This window comes from Canis lupus, chromosome 11, assembly GCF_011100685.1.
Source record: "Canis lupus familiaris isolate Mischka breed German Shepherd chromosome 11, alternate assembly UU_Cfam_GSD_1.0, whole genome shotgun sequence".
In the NCBI taxonomy this organism is placed as follows: domain Eukaryota; kingdom Metazoa; phylum Chordata; class Mammalia; order Carnivora; family Canidae; genus Canis; species Canis lupus.
This window is the reverse complement of record NC_049232.1, coordinates 41,830,402-41,844,527: the sequence shown is the minus strand read 5'-3', so window position 1 is coordinate 41,844,527 and position 14,126 is coordinate 41,830,402. Positions and strand designations below refer to the sequence as shown.

At 35.3% G+C, this 14,126-nt stretch overlaps 1 long non-coding RNA gene across 2 annotated transcripts in view; it reads left to right on the top strand.

The window, feature by feature from the left end:
- Positions 1–9,629, top strand: part of LOC102153298 — a 36,986-nt gene extending 27,357 nt beyond the window's left edge. For both annotated transcript variants that reach the window (XR_005366841.1, XR_005366840.1), the window contains one exon: positions 9,390–9,629. This is a non-coding gene — a long non-coding RNA (uncharacterized LOC102153298). The remainder of the gene's footprint in view (positions 1–9,389) is intronic.
- Positions 9,630–14,126: the final 4,497 nt, after the last annotated feature.

The window sequence follows — 14,126 nt, the reverse complement described above, 5'->3', positions numbered from 1 at the left end:
TCTAAAGTTATGTTAGATCAGAGTTCTGGCTCTGTGATTTTCTTGGTTTCATTCTTCTTCCGTGTGTCAGTTTCATTGCCTAGTTAACTTCCTTTACGATGGCAATATGACCGCAGCGTTTCTTGGCTTTACATCTATACATCACACTATACTAGAAGGAGAAAGGTCATTTGTGTAACAGAATTTCCATGAAAAGTCTTGACATGGAACCCAATGATTGGTTTAATCTAGTTTGCATGCTCCATCATTAACCTAGATAGGTTCCCAGAGGAGGCTGAGTGTTCTAGAAAAGAGAACATCAGCTGAATGCTTGGGAGGGAATCATAGTGCTTATTACAATTTCAGTCTGGTTTTATTTGTTTGATGTTGTGTTATAAGCTACTTTTTAGTCTTTAAAATCTTTTTGTTAAGATCATATGATACAATAAACTATACTTCCCAAATTCCTGAAATGTTTTGAAAACTGAATTATTTTCTTGAAGTCTCAATGGTAAAAATATCTTCCAAAGAATCTTAAAATAGTTCCTGGGGATAGCTTGTTTCAGAGTTTATGTTCTTAAATTCCAACGATGTTACCATGGAAGGGGTTAAGAAGATATTATTAACCTACACCTCAATTTACAAATAAAATAATTATGTCATAATATGCTTAAGTGGATGGGCCAAATTCATAGACTAAATCAGTACAAGGCCAGTTATCACACCAAAATTTCACTCTTCAGACTATACCAAATTTAAAACATCCATGTTATAGAAAAGATAAAATCATAATTTCAGTCAATGTACTTAAGTTTCAAATAAAATAAAGAATTTCAACTTTTTTTCAAATTGTTGAAGACAAGATATTAATCATTCAAAGGGTAATGGAAATTCATTTGTGAAGGTTAATTTATAGCACATTTTAAAGATATAAAATCTTTTGTCCTACTGTGCTGTTAATCATTATCTATAAATTATTATGTTCTATCAGATATGCATCACTCATTTCTCAGAAATTCTTTCTGTGTCACTAATTTGATACTCAATTCTTCTTCCCTCCCTGTCCTCTTCACTTCGTCCTTCCATTCTCTTCTTCCTCCCCACCCACACCTATTAACTCTGCCTCAAAGACATAAATAGGTAAGATGAAAAGACACAAGCACCAACAATTCATAAAACTCTACACTATACCAAATAAAAGTATATTGCTATAATTTTATCCCAACTATATTCACTCTATTTTTTGCCACAACACTGCACAACATACTATAATACTCTATTTCAATTATATAAATATGTCTTACATATTTGATCCCCTAATCCTTATATTTATTCCTAAGAGTCAAAACCAAATCAGTTTACATGGAGTGCTTAGCACAATGCCTGGACAAAATAAATATCCAATAAATATTAGCTATCTTTATTAAGTGATATAGAAAAGTACATATGTTTTTAAAATCTAAAATAAGAATTTCAACCAAAAAACTCACCTAGTGAAAAGCTACACTGCTCTCTGTTCTTAAAGGTTCTTTGGTTTGTGGATGGCACTATTTCTCCTAGAAAATTAGTTTTTCTACTACTTTGCTCAGGAGTCAGGGCTATCCCTGTTTAGAAATTTCAGGGGAAAAAAATCCAATGAGGTCTATGATTGAAACTGTAAAAAATACAATAGGGGAATCTGAAATGTGTACAAGAAAGAGATTTGGTGATTAGAAGACCCTGAAAATTAATATTCCTAAACTATAATCAGCCTTTTAAAAGAATAAGATTCTCCTGGTCTTTTTGAGCTGCTTGATTCATCCTATTTCTTTATTCAAAAAATAAGAACAGCTGCAAATTGCACAAGATGAAATGTTTTGCATGAGGCCAAAGACTTTGTAACCTTAAGTAAGATTAAAGAGCTTTCCTCTAGAGGATCAACTTAGACATACCCTGAAGTGTTTTCCTGGTCCTCTGACCTGAGACAGAACTCTCCAACACCGCCTCCCACTGAGCTAGCTGGTTACCACCCCCTCACTGTGGGGCAGAATTAATTAGTGTCTCTGAAACTCTTCCAAGCTACTGTCCAAAGGACATACATAACAGTGGCCCCTCAAGCATAATCATCCTGTCAACCTTTTTACCACCCCATGGCCCATTTACACGGCTGCTGTTTTAACACTTATAGTCCTGCAGTAAATTTAGCACAGCAACATGCAAAGTGTTATTATTCTCCAGGGAGAGCATATGTAATATTTTCCTTTGCAGATTAGCAGTACTGAATGTACTCTTTCCTTCTTGCTATTCAGTATAGCCTTGCATTTTGGCATGCAACCTTAATAGAAATGTTTTCCTAAGCATTTGAAACACAAACAGCATCAGAACAATTTCTAGGCAAGGCACCAAATGAGGGCCTGTCGGAATAGGGGATCACGAGCTGTAAAGGGATTGAAGACAACTGCACGCACATCATCCATCATGTTTCTGTCTGAGGTACCGAGTGGGGAGAGTTTGTCGCCTCTGCTACTCCTGGGAGTGCAGAGCCTATCAATCTAGCCATTTCAGCAATGTCCGCTATGCCTTTCACTCTCCACTTGCCTGGTAGATCTGGAGCCTTTCTGCAGACGATCCCTGCCCTTCCATCTGCTTTGGCATCTGTGCTAGGAGTAGGAGCAAAGCCTCACAGCTGTGGTTCCCCTTGCTCAAGCCTCCAGGACAACTCTGCAGATGCTCTAAGCACATTATAATTGGGATATTCTTTCAACCGCTGCTCACATATTCCTTTTGAGTAATGCAGAGAAGAGAATAAAACCCATCCGAAGTAATCCTGAAAACGGAGGTTTCTCCTCTTTAGCCAAAGAACCACAACAAATTTCCAAGGCAAACAAGTTACCAAGATTTCTGCTAAGGATGATTCAAATAGCCAATGATCTCCTATGGATCGGGTAGGAAAAAACACTCAATGGTACTAAAGATTAAAAATAAAAATCAGAGCAACTTAATTTAGAAATTTTTTATTGTATAATTTTTTTTGTGTATATGTGTATGTGTATGTATGTGTTTGGTAGAAATAATACATGTTTATTGTAGAAACCTGGGAAAATATGGAGAATTTTAAATATTTTACTTAAAATAGGGTATGGAAGATTATAGCCTATGGGATAAAAACAGCCCATTGCCTTATTTTTGTAAGTAAAATTTGATTGGAATACAATCATACCCATTTGTTTACCTATTGTCTATGTCTGTTTTCATGCCACAAAAAGAAAACTGCCAGCAAAGCCTAGAATATTTATTATCTAGCTTTTTGGAAGGCAACAAAAATAATTCATAATCTGATCCCTCAAAAATAACCACAGTTATGGTTTTACTTAATGTCTCTTTTTTACACCCTTAAGGAAAGAAAATATACCCTTCTCTGAATTATACCTTAATTCTCCTTTAAGAGGAAGAACTACCAAATCCAAAGAAACAGATCCAGGGTACCTAGGTAGCTCTGTTGGTTAAGTGTCTACTTTTGGCTCAGGTCATGATACCAGGGTCCTCAGATCTAGCTAAAGTCCTGGGATCTAGCCCAGCAGCAAAATGCTTGCCAGCAGGAAGTCTCCCTCTCTCTCTTCCCCTCTTCCCGCTTGGTCTCTCTCAAATAAATAAATAAATAAATAAATAAATAAATAAATAAATAAATAAATAAAATTTTAAAAAACAAAACAAAAACAAAGAAACATCCATGTTTCCTAGTGAATGGAAAAGTCAGCAAACAGGAACAAATAGATCTTCCTTTCTGCTGCTTCCTGTCTTCCCTGGAGCCTGGCCCATGATGAAGTCTGGATTTGGGCTGAGGCAGGCAGGGAGTGAAAGCCTTTTCATCTAAGTAGTTTGCTTTGGCCTAGGTTAACAAAGAACACTTTGTCTTAGAGTTTTGGAACCAAACCTAATATCACAGTTTAAATTCAAAATATCAACTCAGCCATGATAAACATATACAAGTTTTATTTTTTCTAATATGTAACATCAATTTTTTTCAAAGATCGTCTACATCCCCACAAGACATACATCTTACACTTAGCAATTAGTAATATTTGATTCCCAGTAATTTCGATATTTTTATAGTCATTTTTGAGTTCCCATCATGAAGAAATTGCAAATATCTGTGTCAATCACTTCAGAGATGACTATGGGTTGGAAGGGAAAGATTTATTCTTTCTCCTATCTTTCCTCCTCCCTTGCACTTGCTTGTGTTGATAAGGGAAGGGAAAGCAAAGTATTCACCACACGTTGTTGGTGGGTGAATTGTGTTTTGTGTCCTTCACTGATGTTCAACTCAAGATCTTGTCCATAGGTCAGGATAGGCATGTAGAAAACCACTGTCCAGATATTGCAGACCCAGGCCAGTGCAGCTCCCACATTTTCAGGGGTCTGTGTGAGAGACCCAAGTGCCACTTCCATCTGCTCCCCACTTCAATTGACAGCTACATCTATGCATTCTTCTAATGAAAATACCTATCTGCGTCTCAGTAAGGTGACCTATGATAAGTCAATGAGACCTCATCAGCTATCTATAGTCCCATTTGAAGGTAAACACAGATTGATGGGATCCTTTTCCCTACCTCAGAGAAATTGTAGGGAGTGAGGGAAAGAGCAGGGAGGGAAGGTTTTCTTTTCCCCTTCTCCTTTGCTGCACAACCTTACATCATCCCTCTGGCATTTTCCCCCTATGCTTTGATTTTTGAAATGGTTATTTATCTCCTAACAGTCAGAAAAGTCCAGACAGAGAATAGCAAACCAGGTTCCTTCTAATCTTACACCAGGTTCCTCCTCTTGGATATGACTTTAAACGTCAATAAATGATAAAGCCATGTCCATCTCTTTCCCTGAAAGATGAACAAAATAGAAAGGATAAAGCATTATTGCTCTATATTCTCCTGTCCTTCCTCTCTTCTCTTCCAAAATAGGGTACCTTCCCCCCATATTTATCTCTTTATTAGAAAATATAAAAGGAGAATGCCTAGAGCAAGAATGTTGACAATACTCACTCCATCTTTGGTCCTCCATCTTGTTCCTGTCCACTGAGTGACATCATTTAGGGTTACTTATTCCAGGCCCCTTGGAGGTTAATAATGTATGCCCTGACTGGAATATGAGAAGGCTTGTTCTGGTCATCCTTCTGTTGCATGGGTGATGCCACTCTAGATAACTAGTAGAGATCCCTCTGGCACACATCTGGCACTATTTTAGATAACTACTCTTCGACTTCACAATGATCCCCTTGCTCTATAAATTCTGTGGATTAAGGTGTGGACTTTGCAGAGAATAGCTGCAAAGTGCCTGGATTGTCATCCACCCAATCCTCCCCTCACCACCCTCCATCAGTAAGTTACTCTGAATAAAACTCTGTAAATATTATGAGGTGGCTTGTTTTGCTATTTGGTCCCAAAGTGCCTTCTCAGTTTGGAGGATACTTTACTGTCCCTCCTCCATCCTCTAACACCAGGGTTCTACTAGACTGTCAATGCTCTGCAAACTCTGTGTTGCCCTCTCTAGCATTTTTTTTTTTCTCTCTAGCATTTTTATCTCCAAATCCCCAATGCCTAAATACTCTCCACATCACAGATATGCCAGTAATGGACATATTAATCCTTGATATTTTATATAGTATTCTTGTAACTATTACCAAAAGTGAATCATGAATTTCAAAGTTCTTCCTTTTGAATTTTGTAAAGCACATCTCTTTTACCATAAGAGGTAAGCTACTTTACCAGCAATCTCTGAAATCATTAGTAATACAAGGGAAACAAAAGCGTCATTATTATTTATATCCTCATGCTATTCTAGCTATTAATAAAATTATACTTCTCTTTTCTTTGCTGTGTTCCACATGTAAATATTGCAAAACCTAGGAAAGAGTGATAAGCCAAGAAAGCACTAGGGTTATAAATTCTACCACAACTCCTGAAATTTCTTAAATTATAAAACAGGAAGTTAAAAAAAAAAAAAAACAGGAAGTTTTTTCAGCCAAACGTTTTCTTTTTTTTTTTTTTTCTTTTTTCTTAGAGAGGCAGGGAAGGAGTAGAAGGAGACTGTGAGAGAGAATCTTAAGCAGGCTCCACGCCCAGTGCAGAGCCCTACACAGAGCTCAGTCTCATGACCCTGAGATCATGACCTGAGCAAAAATCAAGAATTGGATGCTTAACCAACTGAGCCACCCAGGCACCTCTCTTTTAACCAAACTCTTACTGGATAATTGTTTATTCAGATGTCATTACTATTTGTTCTTCTAAGATTTTTTTCAAACTCTAAATAAAGGAAAGATTTGAAGGCTCAGTGAGAGAGATACATATATACAATCCCAAACCTAGTGATTACTGTTGTTTTATGAATATTTTATATGAGTTTATTTAGGCTATTAAATTTGTTGCTAATACAAAAAATAAAAATAAATAAATTTGTTGCTGTTAAAAGACCTACGCTAGACGGAGACTAGTAAAAGACTGACAGTTAAGACTTCTAAATAATAAAGTTTCAGTCTTCCACTCAAAATCTGGACATACAGAAATCTGCAAATCTTCTAGAAAATACAAGTGTGTTTGAATGCATTTTTCTATACTGACAGCTTGATGAAAAGATATTGGTTCTTTGAGATATATCTGTGGCCAACAGATCATCAACACATAGAATCATCAAATGCCTTATTACAATTCATTGTGCCAACATAGTATTAGGGTAGACCCTTTTTTCTAGGGGGTCTTTTTTCTAGAAGAAAAAAACTTCTGCATTTGCGACATCCTTCATTACTATAAATTCTTTTGCAGTTCCTTGATTCTGCTATATAGAAGTCTATTGTACAGAGTAAGGTCTTTCTCAGAGATGTGAACCCATAGACAAGCAATAGGCTTGACTTGACCTTTGGTGGGAAACAATGAAAAGAGTCAAATACAGTTTTTCATGAATATTTCACTTGGTACAACTCATAAAGACTTATCATTTCAGTTGTCTTTTTGATTAAAAAAATTAAGTAGAGCATATAATAGATGTTGATTATGGCATCAGAGAATGAGGTTTTTAAAAATCTATCAATGAAATTCAAAGATCATGGAACCAATAAAATAAGATTGTGTTTTATTTAATATCTATGATAAGAAGTAGCATTTATTGAGTGTTTACTTTTCAGTTCTAAGTATTGCTTTTATGGAATCAGTGTACTAACTGTCATATTGATATATTAACCTATAATACTGATTAATATTAAATAGTATATTTAGGCATATAATATCTAATCATTCCATAAGTGTTTTATAGATAAAGAAACCAAAGTTCAAAAAAGTTTAACTGGGGGGTGCCTGGGTGGTTCAGTTGGTTAAGCATCTGCCTTCAGCTCAGGTCACGATTTCAGGGTCCTGGGATGGAGCCCCGATTTAGGCACCCTGCTCAGTGGAGAGCCTGCTTCTCCCTGTGCCCTACCTCCACTCATGCTTTCTCTCACTATCTCCCTCTCGCTCACTCAGAAACAAAATAAAATCTTAAAAAAAAATAAACAAAAAGGTTAACTTAACTGTAATTATGTGAAATGATAGATGTAACTAACCTTATTACGATAATCATTTTACAATATATACAAGTACTAAATCATTACTTTGTATACCATAAACATACACAATGTTATATGTTAATTATATCTTAATTGAGCTGGATGAAAAAGGAAAGTTAGATGATTTGCCAAGTTTTGTAACGTCTGAGTATTGAAATTTATTTCAAACTCTGGCTGCTCTAGCATGCATAGATATACTATAGCTTTGATTTATTAATAGATATATTAATTCAATAGATATTTATTAAGCATCTGTTATGTGCCAATCACTGTGCTAAATGATGAGATACAAAGCAAAATTATGCATTGACTCTTGTCCTCAAGGAGTAAACAATCTAATAAGATAAGATATTCATGAGGCTGACAAGCCTTATACATCTTTGTATCCCCAGCATATGTCATATAGTACCTGACACTGAGCAGAGGCTCAGAAGTTGACATTATATTGGACATAGCAGCATGCATTTATCAGAAGTGGACTTTTAGTCACAAAAAAGAATGAGATCTTGCCATTCACAATAATATGGATGGACTTAGAGGTTTATGCTGAATGAAATAAGTCAGAGCGAAGAAGACAAATATCATGTTATTTCACTTACATGTGGAATCTAAAACACAAAACAAATGAACAAATAAGAAAACAGCAGAGTCAGACCTATAACTACAGAGAACAAATTGGAAATTTTGGGAGCAGAAGGGAATGGTAGGGGATAGTGAAATGGGTAAAGGCAGTTAAGAGGATACGAATTTCTAGTTATAAAATAAATAAGTCACAGGAATGAAAATCACAGCATAGGTAATATAGTCAATAACATTGGAATAACTTTGTGTGGTCACAGATGGTGACCACACTTACCATGGTGAGCATTGAGTAATGTATAGAATCATTGAATCACTGTGCTATACATTTGAAACTAATATAATATTGAATGTCAACTATACTTCAATAAAAATAAATAGATGGATAGATAAATAGATAAAAGCATGAAGACAGAGTTTGAAACAGGGATTTCTAAATCATTGTGAGGGTTGGGGGAGCTTTTCAAAGGTGATGATCTCTACGTGCAGAAAATGTTTGTAAGGGCTATCCAAGCAGCACGCTGTCTTCCATCTGTGATCTTTGTTGTTCACATCCATGCACTCCAAAATGCTGTTCTTCAGGAAATTTATATTCCCCTTACAGAGACTGTCTCATATGGTTCATACTGCCTATTATTTATCATGTGACAATCATAGCAAGGTATTCAATTAAGACTTCTAAGAAGAAAAAAACATGAATTCTCATGGGACAAATATTCTCAGGAATATGCACACTACTTCTTTCCACTAAGTGTACAATCCCTATAAGGCCTACCTGGAGATTCTTCTCCCTCATAATGCCTTTCCCAACTAATGTAATAATGAAGTGAACATCCCTTCCTTGAAGTCTCTTAGCTCTCATCATCTATTGTGATAGGTAGGTACTTAGCATAGAAAAGCTCGTCCTATTATTCAGGTTTTAGGTCTATATGCAGTCTAACTACTCATTCCAGCTGGAAACACAACTCATTTCTTATACTAATATAGCATACGTTTTCTGAGCCCACTGTCTTACTTATTTTTCTGTATCCTCCAGAGATGCGATGAAGTTAGCAACCAATGAAATTATTTCTACCAGCTTTATGACCCTGGAGGGTAGCACGCTGCTCTGTAACCAGCATGCATTCAGTAAACATTTATTTTTTTTTTTTTTTTTTTTTTTTTTTTTTTTTTTTCAGTAACATTTATTGATGAGAATGAATAAATGCTAATATTTTCCTGAAATGTAATCACATTTAAAATTTTTTGCTTGTTTGTTTTTCAGGTTATTTGTTGAAAACTGGTTTACACATCATATGAAGCAGTCCTCCCTCAGCTAATATGTCCAATTCACATAAACACTTTTACAGAACAATCATTTTCCTCTTCCCATTAAATGACATCAGGAAATGATTTTTAAAACCTGGTCTAGTCTTTTCCTGAACAACAAATTCACCATGTTGCTGAAATTATGATTTATTAAAGTGAAAATGAGATATCTTATGCACCACAGCAGAGTGAATTTTTGCACTGCTGTTAGTATTACTCTTATCTTATTTTACTCACAGTCTGGTACTTTACCATTATTAGTTAAATAGCTGGAATAATGTATGTAACCAAACGAGGATCATGCTCCCAATATTATTGAAATGCATACAATTAATTAGTGAATATCTGGAAAACCAGTAAAACATTAGATCTGACAAGGAAATACTGTTTCATTTGTTTCTGAAAAAACATGGTTGTGGAATTGAGAAAACATTTAATAAACAATGACCAATCAAGCCTAAGCTTGTGGCAATCCTGGATGTTAGGCACAGAAAGTACACGAAGATGAAAATATACTCTTTCACCTTTGTTTTTATCCACCTATATTTTTTCTATAAATATGCATTTGTTTTATGTACAGTCAAGAGCGGCTTAAAAGAATTACATAAACATGATTTCATTAAATCATTGTTTCACAACAATTTTTATAAGTTTTTTTTCATTTAAGCTTTTGGATTGCAATAAGGTAAGTAGAAGAGAGACTAAAGAATATTTACAAAAATGTCAAAAATAATAAAATTTAAAAGACAGACTTCTTTAGTAGAACACTTGTCTTCAGAGGCACAAATAAAATAGGAGATGGAGCTTCAAGCATGGAAGAGAAAAGAGGATTGGTCACCCCTTCCTTCCAACAGCCCTCTAACCTTCTCCCACTTCTCTTGGAATAATTCTCCATGCTTAAAAGAGATGAATTGGAAATTCTACCAGTTAGGGAGCTGTTTGAGCCCCATGAATGCGGCCTTTTTTCAAGCATGGCTCAAGCCTTACCCATGCCTAACAGGGTGTACTCGGTTGGGAATCATCCAGTTGCATGGAAGAGAAACACAGTCATCACATCAGCTAAGTGTAATGGGGGAGAGGGAGATGTTGTTGGTTCATTGCAGGAAAATCTCAATAAACCTCAAGACGAGGGAGAGAACTAGGAATGCAAAGTTGGCCAGAACCGAAAGTAACAACTCTCTAGGGCTGCAGGCTTTTTTCTTTTCTTTTCTCTCTTTTATTTTTTCCTGCTTTTCTCTAGATGTCTCTGCTTTGTTTTCTTTTTCTTCTACAGACAAGCTTTTTCTCATATCTTCCTTGAGCCACCACTGACTGTGTCAGCTCCAGCTCATTTAAATGCCCTAAAAAGAATAAGTAGAGTAACTGTGCATCAGATCCTAATTCCTGGGAAAGATAATCTAATTGGCTTCTTGAAAGCCAAAGAGTAATCTCCTGATGGATTAGCTGTGGTCAAGCACTCTAGGTCATTTAGTGCCAGTGTTGTCCCTCCTATAGTATCAGAGAAATCTGAGCTGGGGTAAAATTTGACATAGTTTCAACTATAGACTATAGGTATAAGAGCACTACAGATTCTGCCTTAGTCAGGGCCTCTGTAAACTTACCTCTAAGGGAACCAGAATCTTACCCAAATCCATCTGTAAACACAGATTAAGATATTAGATCTAGCTTTGTTCCCAGAGTATTGACTGATTCAAGTACTACTACTTATTGTGACAAAGAAAAACTGTTTTCTGAAAATATGTTATCCAGTAAATTATTGACTTTGACATCTTTTAGGATGGTATTGGTGCACTACCGGTATCAGTAAATATTTAGAATACAGGCCTTGATTTCTGTCATCTGCCTTACTTTCACCTATGATGCCAATTCTTTCAATTAAGTTCATGAAAAACAACACAACTAAAAACAAAACTCCAGATAATTTGAAATCAAGGACTATCACCATTCTTCACATTATCAATTCTTTTACAAATTCTCTTAAGAATTAGTGTATCTGTTCCCTTTCTTTTCTCCCTTCCCTTTCATTCTTTCTCTCCCTTCCCCTCTTTCCTGAACAATTTAGTCCAAAAGCCATTTGGGGGAACTGAGCAAGACAGGTATCTATGTGGTAGGAGGGAAGTAACAGCAGCCTGGCATGGTATACTGGAACTCAGGAGGGAATGGCTATGGCATGTGGCAAGAAAATGGCCCAGAACCAAGAGGAATGAACTAGAGCTTCTATGCAGGAGGGCATCCTAGGGTGGGGTGTCAGAGACTATGCAGGATGAGATTATCTACAGTGGTGAAAATGGCCTGGTGTTCAAGTCCCAAATGAGGTGAAGAGAGTGTATATTCAAGTGGAGAGGTGCCATAGGGATCTGGTACAGGGTATCAAAGCCTAAGCAGGGTAAGGCGGGCATTGAGATAGATGCACAGTGAAGTAGACAAAGCAGTGAGAATGGCAGTTTGGATAAATACTTGAATATGTAGCCAAAATGAAGAATGCATCAAGTAATTATATTGAGAATAATAGGAACCAATTTTCTTACTGTCAAAGGAGAGAAACTAGAATAAACCCTGCGGTGCTGGATTTAAATTGCAGATATTAGTTACCACATGGGTTAAAATATACAGAGATAGAGATATAAAAAGTATACATAGATAAATATATTCATAGCTAGATATATAAAATCTGTAAGTGTAATATTCTCTAGTTCTATCTATTGAGAGGACTAAACAGCAATATCCCTCCAAAAAGAAGCATTCTTACATTCCATATCTTAGTTTCTAAAAGCCATTCTGCAAAATAAGGAACCATGGATCCCTAGAAAAATAGCTGATCTCAGGATGGGGACAGGCAAATATAAGATGACTCTGAAATACCATTTTCACGACAGAAAGTAAGGAAGTATTTAAAGAATGATGAGAATAAGTCAAAGGATACAGAGCCCAGGTTGAAGAGGCTCCTACTAAACAAATCTGGGACAATGTCATCAACAATAAAAATAATAATTATAAATTATAAGCCATTGAATGAAATAGTATTTCATAAACCCATAGTGATACAAAACATAAATGAATATATTGAAATTTTATGAGGACCAGAATTTTACATAGCTTCAAAATAATTCTTCCCAAAATACCTAATAATTACAAAGGGCAAGTGAGTATATTTACAATGGAAAAGTCTTTCGGATCCCACCTAAATCTAGTAATCAAATGAACACCACATATAATGGGACAAATAAAAAATGTGTCCCACAAGATGGGATGAGAAGAATATAGCGTTATTTCTATAATATTCTTGCCAAATATACATAGTCTGAATCTCATTCATGAGGATACATCATAAATCCAAATTGTGACATATTCTACAATACAATCAACCTATAATCCTCAAAATTAACAAGATCACAAAAATTAAGGAAATTCTGAGAAAGTGTTCCACATCTGAAGACACTTAATATCAGGACAACTAAACACAATATGTGTTTTCTGTTTTATTTTGTTATAAAAAACTTTATTGGGACAACAAGTAAAATTGGAATAGATTTGATTATAGTAACAAATAAATGGTATTTTCCCGATTTTGACCATTGCACTTTGGTTATATATTGAAAAACATGAATATCTTTAAGCTCCAGCATTGTCCAGGTCCAGAAAGCAGAAAATCAGAGACAGGCAAAAGAAACAAAATGCATATAGTAATTAAACATTTGTATTTAAAATGTTAAGTTTAAATAACTAAATATGAATATTAAAATTCTTTATAATTAATAAAAGAAAACATATATTGAGCACTTTTGTCAAGATACCATTGCATATTTTTTACACATTCTCTTAATAAAGAAAACAGCTAAGAAAGAATTAAATTTTTCTTTCAACATGGAAAAAAAAAAAAACCTGTCATAGAACAGTTATTTGCCTAAGATTATATCATGTAAACATGTTAAGGCCAGTAGGGTACAGTGAACATGTAACAACTGGCTTCCTAGAAGGGGGGAAATCCCTGCTTTGTTGCATTTGCCAATTTCTGTGCTATAAGTACTCCCACCAAGGCTGATTTCAACCTACCATCAAACATGGTCTCTGAGCACTGTGTTAGGAAGAGATGCCCACAAGCTCTTCTTTCAAGCCAATGCAAGGTAAGCCAGCTTTCAGGACAGCACTGGTTAAAGCTAAGATTTGAAAACAGACAACTGAAATCTAGATCTGACTATATCATAATACTTGTATTTAAATCTTTATATAAAGAGTGTGTGTACGTAGGAGTATGCATACCTGTCTGCACATAAGGGCCAGCACAGGAGTCCGTACGAATGAATGACCTCTACCCTGATGAAGAAAACACTCACATAATGAATGAATGAATGAATGAATGAATGAATAGATAGATAGATAGATAGAAGGTTTTCATATAAAGAAAAAATAATTTTAATATAAAGTAGGGACATATTTTCTAAAAAAGGATTAAGGATACATTCCCAAGACAACACAAAAAGAGGACCCAAATAGACCAGAATATTTGGATAGAGTTTCACCAATTATTAGTGAAAAAGAATTAAAAAAAATACAGATAAATATATGTAGGTAGCTATCTCTAATGAAGCTTTTCCTTTAGAGTCAAAGAATAAGTGTAACTTAATTACTCTTTGACCTCATGATTTTTATTTTGTTGGCAACCATTTAGCTCTTACTGATATATTTCATTCAT